The sequence below is a fragment of the Mastacembelus armatus genome, unplaced genomic scaffold (assembly GCF_900324485.2).
Source record: "Mastacembelus armatus unplaced genomic scaffold, fMasArm1.2, whole genome shotgun sequence".
NCBI classification, from domain to species: domain Eukaryota; kingdom Metazoa; phylum Chordata; class Actinopteri; order Synbranchiformes; family Mastacembelidae; genus Mastacembelus; species Mastacembelus armatus.
Window position 1 is genome coordinate 24202 of NW_022872892.1, and position 10435 is coordinate 34636.

A 10435-nucleotide genomic window follows, 5' to 3' on the forward strand; every position below is an offset into this window, starting at 1 on the left:
TTTTTTTTTTTTTTTTTCCAGTGCATCAGTTTGCTCCTTTCTCAGAATTTTGAGTTTTTTTCTTAGATTTGATTCCGTCAGATGTGCTCCACTGATGCTTCAATGTCCATGCAGGTGCAGCACTACAGGTGCCAAACCAATGTGGCAGCAAATGCAAATAAATATAAAAAGCTTCTTCAAACAGGTAGATATTATTATTGAATTATTTATCATTACATATCACAGAGAAATGCTGAATGTGGTAATGAAGAAGAAGAAGTACTTTATTAATCCCCAAGGGGAAATTAAGTTGTTACAGCAGTTATTAAATTTTTAGTGCTCCAAGAGGAGCCATCCATCCATCCATCTACATCCACATCCACTGCCCAACTATCCACTGTAAGATTGTCTCCTGTTAAATAACTTGCAATAATACAAAGTGGTTATGGCCTATGAACATCATTCTTATTGTGTTCTGCTAGCTCCCAGTGAAACAACTGTACAAAGTATATTTGGAACAAGTTAATGGTGGGCAAGGTGATATGGTGCTTGTAAGGGACCAAGCTGGCACAGATGAGGACACAGGCAAAAATATCCGGAAAAAAAAGGGTTTTTATTTCCCCAAAAAGAAATAGACAAAATAACTTAACTTTATAATCATAATATGAGCTCTTAAAACCAGTCAAAGAAACCAAACTGAACTCAGGCTAAATCAATAAAAAAAAAATGACACCACTGTGCAAACTAACTAAAGACAAACTGACCCAGACTGAACACAGAAGGAGATATATATATAGTGGCTGATCAGACCACTAAACACACACAGGGGGATAACAAAGACACAAACTACCACTAAACTACAAATACCAAATAATTATTAAATTAATCTTAATCCCAATATCACCAATGAAATATTAACCCAACAAATATCTGAAACTTCTAACATAACTTATACAAATAAGCAAAACCTCCAAAACAAATTTCCTAACTTCCCCTCCAAGGTGGCCAGCACATAGTACAGTCCAATTGGCACTTCCTCTATTTAAATGTTTTATTTCCTGAAGTGCATCCTTCACCTGAGGCCTGCCAGAACGTTCCTCCAGGAACAGCACCAACCATCATCGGCATCCCAGCACTGGTAACTGCGTAAATAAAACAACCAGAATCTCAGCGAATACTTGGCTCATAAAAATAAGAATTATATGGTTAGAAAGCTTGAAATGTTTTCTTTTGAGTGAAACAATTCAAGTCAAAAACAAATCATCACTTTTTATTTAATCCGTATGAACGTCCGTTTTCTTCTGTCTCAACTCATTACAGGTAATGCGGTCCCGCCTTGTACACTGTCCACTGTTCACATGTAAATAATCTCAGGTGAACCAGGTAAATATGTGCACACCCCCGAGAAATGACACAAAATATCAAACTTCATCATAGAATTTACTCACTTTTGGGCTCAACCCGCTCCACTTTTTTACTGCGCGTTTGGATTATGGCACGTTACGCACGCACAGAGACAAATAGTTTAGCTTGTCCTCAGAGTAAAAACACTGATTTTAACTCAAATGAGGATCGTTTGGCTCCTCATTGTGTTGTATTGTGCTGCACTAATCCGTCCCATCTACATTGACTGAAAGGCTCATTATGCGTGGCTTTGTCTGGTCGTTCAGTGCGTCTTTTGTGTTCTCAGGTAAATCACATGACTATTCATCCTCAGACACACCCTCTTGCATATGGCCTTTCTGGACAAAAAGTGTCTTAGAAAATTTAAATCAGTGTATTGTTTACTGTGAATGTGTGAACAAGATGACATTCACAGCACTCTGAAGTAAACACTTTAGCCTACAACATGCTGGTCTCCAAAGTCTTGTGAACCAATGTTCTGTTTGTGTTTTATGGTCTTATTTCAGTGAGTAAAAAATTTTAGTTTTGCACTAACCATGCATAAACACTTTTTTCTCAAAAACACAATAATGTATAAACTTGCTGCTTACATATTATTGTAACCAATTTTGTGCTGATTACAGTGTTATCAGACTTTAGACATTAATATGTTTAAAAAACACTGAAAAAAGCACAAATGTCAGGACATGTCACAATTTGTCCAGGCCCCAAAAACCCCCTCAGACCCCAGAGGGTTATTAAGCTTGCTATTTGGTTGACAGCATAAAGAGGTAGACAAGATCAAGACAGCAGAAAAAGCACTGGGCATAAGGTCCTGTACAAATGTCACATTCTGCACAGGACCTGAGCACCCCTAAAAGTCTGATTCTAGAACCACCCCTGTCAAGTAGTATTGAAATTATTCACAAATGCACAAATGCTCAAAAAAGCACAAATGTCAGGACATGTCAAAATTTGTCCAGGCCCCAAAAACCCCCTCAGACCCCAGAGGGTTAATGACTGGAGTGTACTTAGGCAGGAGAAACAAAGAGAAGTGGTCGGACTGACCAAGGTGGGGGAGGGGTATGACTTTGTAGGCACCAGGCACATTAGTATAAACATGGTCCAAGGTTTTATTGTCTCTAGTGAAGCATGAGATGTTTTGGTGAAATTTAGGTTGAACAGTTGTTAGGTTGCAATGGTTAAAGTCCCCAGTGACAATAAAAGCCCCATCTCGGTGTTGAGTCTGAAGCTTGTTAATGGCAATGGAAAGTTCTTTCACTGCTGCTTTGCTATTTGCATCAGGTGGTACATACACAGCGATAGCAACAATGCAGCTGAACTCACGTGGAAGGTAGAAGGGCCTGCATTTGATGGCTAAATATTCCAGTTCAGCAGAGCAGTGGGTACTAACAGTGACGCAGTCCGTGCACCAAGTTTTGTTTACATAAATGCATAAACCGCCTCCCCTGCTCTTACCCGAAGCCTCTGCCGTTCTGTCCGCCCTGAAGACAGAACGGCCTTCTAGTTCAACCACGGAGGTTGGGATGTCTTTGTTAAGCCAAGTTTCAGTGAAAAACATGATGTTACAGTCCATAAGTCTTTTCTGTGTGAGGGTCCAGATCTTAAGTTCGTCCAGCTTGTTCAACAAAGAACGCACATTGGCAAGAAATATGCTGGGGAGTGCAGTTCGGTGCGGGTTGAGCCTTAACCTAGCTCGCACTCCACCACGCTTACTCCGACGCTGTTTGTGGTCACGTCGCCGGCGGCGAGCATACCTGGTCGGGATGAGTTGTTCATCAGGTCGCGGCTGTCTGATCAATACACAGTCTCAGTGTGCCGTCTCGTTTCCTAACACAGACAACTGGTGCAGCGAAGGGTGACTTTGACTTAACTATCAAGTCCTTAGCAAGGAAATCCTGGATGTATTCTTTCACCTCTTTATATAATGGCTTGGGAATAGCGGTATATGTGCGCTGGACCGGAATGTCGTCTTTGAGGTTTATTGTCATTTGCAAACTGGAAATGTTGCCAATGTCACCATCATGTCAAGCAAAGGCACCTGATTCCGCAAATAACATTTGTTTTACCTCACTTTGTAGCTCTGGTGTTAGGTGGCTAATGTCCACTGGAGGGTGCCAACGGGCTGGTGGCCCTGGGTCTTTGCTAGACCTGGACACTGAGTCAACTGTTTGGATGGAGACTTACTTTTTCACAAGCATCTTTTGTGTTGTCTGTCTCAACTATCTTGGTGATAGTTTCAATAGAACCCAAAATGGTTGAGCTGGGCAGAGTCACACTTTGCTGAGAGTAGTTTGACACTGGTATTTTGACATAGTTTGTTGTATTTCTGTTTTTTTGTTGTTTGTTGTTCAGTCTGTTTGTTGTAAGTTGTAAGTTGCTCAAGGTGAACATTGCCAAGTACAGGCTCAAACAGTACAACTAACTCAGTAGAGCTAATACTCTCTGGGACTCTACGCCCCTTTTTTTGCAAATGGCCGACAACACGTAGCTAAATAAAACTAGCTGTTGTTCTTACATTTTAAGAGTTATATTGACGGCCTTGGTGCCGATTGAAGCAAAAGCTTCCCAGTTTTCTATCGGCGCGCTGTAAATGTGAAACATGACTCCCCTCCCCCTCTAGCATCGAGCGCTGCCTGCCCAGTGTTGTCATGGCTACATTTACAGTAAGGAGGGGCTGCGTTAAAGCCCACTGTTGCACCATCTGGCTCTACTTCCCGTATGTCGATTTACAGGTCTCATCATTGGCTACAAGATGCGTCAGTCACCATTTACGAACAATTTGACTGGCTAATTCTCCTGTCAATCGAAGTTAGAATATGCCCCCTGACTGGGATTTTCTCTGAGGATGTGAATTTTATTGGTTTTACCGTTAGTTACGCTGTGAAACGTAACAACACGTTTGATTGAGGCCTCATGTGATTCACAGAAGCTTGCTATGTCAAACTTTATTGAATAAACGGACAAAACAGCCGTAAAACGAAGCGGTTTACGGCTTATTATGAGGAGGACGATGGATTTATGGATTTACTGTACAATATTACGTCTTTTTGGACTAAAACATGGGTGCATTTTGTTCTATGGATTCTAACGAACAGAACGATATGCGGGACTCCATGTTTGACTACACATATGAAGTTACACGAGAGAAAGGTAAAGAGCGGGGTTTTGTACTGTATGTTTACTGTTGTTAAATATTAAGAAACTGTAGTCGCTGTGATTATTCGATCCTAAATTGCTTTATGCCATTTTAATCGTGAGACTTTAAGGTTTTATTAGACATAAAATGTCTTATACTATATCCACATTTTTCGAAGATCTTTTTGTGACAAAATAGAAACATATAATTTTTAGAGCGGATCGGCTCCGTGGGTGACCATGGGGTTAAACGTGTGAAACCAACAACAAAAGCCGTTAAGGTCTGGATGGAAGATGCAGACTCCACTCTACAACAACTGTTCCAGCACACTGACTGGAATGTGTTTGCTTCTGACGCCACCATGGACTCCCAAACAAACATTCACACATACACCAACTCTGTCCTGGATTATATCAAGTGTGTAGAGGGACTGACTACACATAAAACAGTGAAACTATTCCCTAATCAGAAACCCTGGATGAACAAAGAAGTTCGCCTTCTCCTCAAGGCTAGGGATGCAGCCTTCAGGTTGGGAGACCAGGAGGCGTACAGCTCAGCCAGATCCAACCTGAGGAAAGGAATATCCAGGGCCAAACACTCCTACAAGGAAAGGATTGAAGAGCACTTCAACTCCTCTGACCCCCGGCGTATGTGGCAAGGCCTACATACAATCACCAACGATTCCCCCTGCAACTCGCCCCTACCCTCCTCTACTTCCCTCCCAGACGAGCTGAACCACTTTTATGCTCGATTTGACCGGGAAAACAAGGAGACAGCCTTCAAGCCAGCCGTTTCACCAGATGAGGACATACACCAATTTTTCACCTCAGAGGTCTGTGACATTCTGGGCAGGGTGAATGCTCGGAAAGCTGCTGGACCTGATCGAGTACCCGGACGTGTGTTGCGAGCCTGCTCGGAGCAGTTGGCTGGTGTCTTCACCAACATCTTTAACATGTCTCTGGCCCACTTAACAGTCCCTCACAGTTTCAAATCTGCCACTATTGTTCCGGTGCCTAAAAAGTCTACAGCCAAAGAACTGAATGACTTCCGCCATAATTGCAAAGTGTTTTGAGAGGCTGGTCCTCTCCAAACTGAAGTCATGTCTGCCTGCTACACTGGACCCATATCAATTTGCCTACCGACGCAACAGATCAACAGAGGATGCCATCTCCACAGTGCTCCATCTGGCACTCACCCACCTGGACAGTCCCAATACATATGTCAGAATGTTCATTGACTTTAGTTCAGCATTCAACACAGTGATCCCCTCCAAGCTGATCTCCAAGCTCAGCCAGCTTGGCATCAGCAACTCACTTTGCAGCTGGATTATGGACTTGCTCACTAACAGACCCCAGACTGTTAAAATAGGATGTCTCTCCTCCTCCACCATTACCCTGAACACTGGCATGCCGCAGGGCTGTGTGTTGAGTCCTCTGCTCTACTTCCTCTTCACCCACGACTGCGCCCCTGTTTATGGCTCCAATGCTATAATCAAGTTCGCAGATGACACCACAGTGGTGGGCCTGATCAGAGAGGAGGATGAAACAGCATATAGAGATGAGGTTCAGCAACTAGCTTTGTGGTGCAAAAACAATAACCTGGCACTCAATTTCCAGAAGACCAAGGAGATCATTGTGGATTTCAGGAGAGCCAAGAGCAGGGCACACATCCCCCTCCACATCAGCGTTGCTGAGGTGGAATGTGTGTCTAGCTTTAAGTTCCTTGGAGTACACATCACTGAAAATCTTTCTTGGTCCCTCAACTCCTCCAGTCTGGTGAAGAAGGCGCATCAGCACCTTCACTTTCTACGTACCCTGAAGAAAGCTCACCTATGCTCTAGGATTCTAACAGACTTCTACCATTGTACCCCTGAGAGCATACTCACTAACTGCATCTCTGTTTGTTACGGCAACTGCAACGCTGCTGATCGCAAGGCACTGCAAAGAGTAGTGAAATCTGCTCAAAGGAATATTGGCTCCCAACTCCCCTCCATCCACGACACATATCATAAACGCTGTACAAACAAAGCCAAATCCATTGTCAAGGACGCCACCCACCCAAATCATGGTCTTTTCAGCCTACTCCCATCTGGCAGGCGATACAGGAGCCTGCGCTCCTGCACCAGCAGGCTCAGGTACAGCTTCTTTCCAGAGGCTGTAGCACTGCTGAACAAAACTTCACCTCCTGTCTAGCATTTGCACTTTAAGCTATTTCTAGTTACCTGTTTACTTTTTACTATTTGCACTGTTACCTGTTTACATTGACTGTATTGCACTGTTTATCAGTTTACATTACTCCTACACTGTTTCACCCAGGACTTGCACTGCTAACACCCTATACTATACATTATATTTATATACATATATAGATATATTTATTTTTTTTATATTCCATAGCCTGCCCATATACCTGGGCAATATATTGTACATATATATTACATGCATATATTAGTTATATGGAAACCTGGATTTTTCCATCTATACACTGTACATTATTCATCTCTATTGTCTACACAACCATACTCTACCTGCACTTGGTACTTAATGCTTCTTTGCACTTCTGGTTGGATGTCCACTGCATTTCATTGGCTCTGTACCTGTACCCTGCTAAATGACAATAAAGTTGAAGCTAATCTAATCTAATCTAATCTCACCCTGGGGACTGTATGAATGGGTGAGGATCTCCTTTGGACTCAGTAACGCGCCTTCCAGCACAGTATGGAAGAAATGCTTAACACTCTGCATGATGACTGTTGTATCCCATACCTGGACGATATCCTTTGTTATTCAAAGACATTTGCTGAACATGTGGAGGTGTTGCGCAGAGTCCTCAGAGCCCTGCAACAACACGGAGTAAAGCTCCGCCCAACAAAATGTGAGCTGCTGAAAGCAGAGGTGAGGTATGTAGGTAGGCTGGTCTCAGCAAATGGAGTCAGAGTTGATCTAAAGGATATAGAAGCTGTAAAGTCACTCGGTGAAAAGAAACCAACAAATGTGGGTGAGCTGAGGAAGCTTCTTGGATTCCTTAGTTATTACCGTGCTTATATCCAGGACTTTTCCAGAATCGCAAAACCCTTGTACGGCCTGCTACAAGTGAAAGGACATTCTGAAGGCACTCAGGTGAAATCAAAGAAAGGCAAAGGTGCCCAGTTGCCTTCATAGACCCCCATCCACTATTTCTTGCATTAAGTTAGAGTTTTTAGCTCTTAAATGGGCCATATGTGAGAAGTTCAGGGATTATCTATTTTATGCACCAGGATTCACAGATTACACAGACAATAATCCCCTGACGTATAATATAGGCCTGGTAAAGTTAATGTGGATGCAGACACTCTGTCTCGCCTCCCCCTGGACATTGAGAGTTATGTGGAGGAGTATTCAGAGGAGCTCAGCAGAGACATTCTGGGAAGGAAGTGAGGCAGCAAAGAAAAATGGCATTGCCTACGTAGCTGCCTTAAATCTGGTCCAATACACTGAACCAGACAAACCAATCATTCCTAGCTTTAGCCACGAGGAGCTAGTGAGAGCACAGAGACAAGACACTACTATAAATGAGCTTATTAAACTGAAAGAGACAAAGACAACGCTGACCGACAGAGCCAGACAAAATGCAGACAGGTTAGTGAGAAGACTAATGCGTGAGTGGGGAAAACTGGTGATTCAAGGTGACTTACTGTACAGGGAGGCTGGGGGTAGGCGACAGCTAGTGCTGCAAGCAGAGTATAGGCCCCTAGTGTTAAAACACCTGCATAATGATATGGGTCATCTCGGGGTCGAACGAGTTATTACCCTGGCCGGAGACAGCTTCTACTGGCCCTTTATGAAAAAAGACGTTGAGGCCTATATAACCAGGGAATGCCCCTGTATAAAGCAAAAGAAGCCTGCAACACATGTGAGAGCACCGATGGGCAACATCAGCACCAGTGCGCCCATTGACCTACTGTCTATTGACTTTATGCATTTGGAAAACAGCAAAGGAGGCTACGAATATATACTTGTTGCAGTAGATCATTTTACACAGTTTGCTCAAGTGTATCCAACTAGAAATAAGTGCAAAAACTGCTGCAGAGAGATTGTTCAGTGACTTTATCCCTCGGTTTGGTTACCCTGCCAAGGTGCACCATGACCGTGAATTTGAAAATGCATTGTTCAGGGGCCTTCGGCAGCTGTCAGGTGTGGGTCACTCCCGCACAACGCCGTACCACCCACAGGGCAACCCTGCCCAGCGATTTAATCGGACTCTGCTCCAGATGTTGAGAACACTGGAGGACACTTTTAAGCGTCGGGAGACACCTTTTAAGTTGGGGAGCGTACACCTAAAAATGTCACCACTTTGTTGTAGTTGATTTCTTATTTTAAAATTGGTAATTACAATATGTAAACATACACCTCATGTTGGCACCGCCATTTATATTTTGAAAACATATTACTGTGTAATTTCAGTAGCCTAATGTCCTGGATTTAATAAGGATAATAGAATGGTAAGAAGGAACCTTTGTGCGGGAGGTGTTGCCCCAGGTTGGTTTCACGGTGGGATTTCCTGTCCCCACCCCAGATGCAATCTGGATGTGAATGGCAGCGTACCGTGCAGTTTCTGGTCTTTACCACATATCGTGTTTTCAGGTTGTATCATCCACTGCTACGCAGCCCCGGCACTTGGGGCACGTAACATGTACATATAAACATTTCAGGATTTTTACAGAGAAGTTTACTACAATCCCATCCACATTGGGCTCATCTGAGATTCGAAACCTGGACCTCCCAAAGCGAGATTCATACCCCTGGACAAATGAGCCAAGTGTTGACTTATCCTTCACATAACAGCTCTCAAATCCTGTGTTTTCCTCTTGTTTCTGTTTTAGGCTAATTTTTTTTTCAAAGAATTAACATGAATAAATTAAAATTTTAATTACAAATAAAAAAGTTTATTTTGGAAAGATTAACTTATGAAACCATCATGTGTGTTTCCTTTGGGAAAATACTGATGGATAATCATTGAGGAGAAACAGAGTAAATAACAGGAATTTATCAGGTCAAGGTCAGACACCTGGTGATGAAGGAAAAGATCTAGGACTCAGATTATATTGACAAGGACAAATATAAATGAAGAAGGCGAAAGAGGAAAGAGATTTTATTGTCCTCAGTAAACTGATAGAACTGATGTTTCTGATGAACAGTAGTTTGATTCCTATGTATGTCCTGCACATGTATTTGAATTAACAATAAATCTTTGAGTCTTTGAACGTTACAACAGGAAACACTTTCAACTATGATGTGGCATTTCTATCAACACTGGCAATTCTAATAAGACATATTTAGGAAAGAGAGAGGGCTTTGTGCACAGTAACTGTAACATCAACAAGGGCGAGTTCTGTCATGTGACACTAAGCAGAACAAGAAACAGTTTCACAGTTATGTCTAACTGTATTGTCTTTCACTGATATTCAAATCACAATGAGTTAAGGAGAAGCTCCTGAACTGAGAAAGGTTTTCACAGACTTCACTATGAGAACAAAGAACTGGCAGTGGTGGGATTCGAACCGACGCCTCAACTGAGACTGGAGCCTTAATCCAGCGCCTTGGACCGCTCGGCCACACTACCACACAAATACATATTAACCCCTGCTGAGCTCATGGTTTTATCAACAGTTTACCTATAAAAGTTTACGTAGCAATAATGAAACCTGTCTTTAAACACAATGCATGTAAAGAGCCAACACAGGGAAAAATGACTGAAGGAATTTCACTGAATCCAACATGTGAACAATGGGTGTTACTGAACATGTCTCATCAGCAGCAAAGGGGAAGAATAGATTGGAAATTTGTGGCAGGTTGCAACAACAGCTGCTCAACAAAAACTTCCTGCAGAGCCATCACTGCTGAGCAAGAGAGGAATGAAACTGAAAGCAACAAA

General features: G+C 42.7%; 1 non-coding gene across 1 annotated transcript; it reads right to left on the minus strand.

Moving 5' to 3' along the window:
- Window positions 1-10041: 10041 nt before the first annotated feature.
- On the minus strand, window positions 10042-10123 carry trnal-aag (transfer RNA leucine (anticodon AAG)). The gene has a single exon. It is a non-coding gene; the product is annotated as a tRNA-Leu (tRNA).
- Between the last annotated feature and the right edge of the window lie 312 nt (window positions 10124-10435).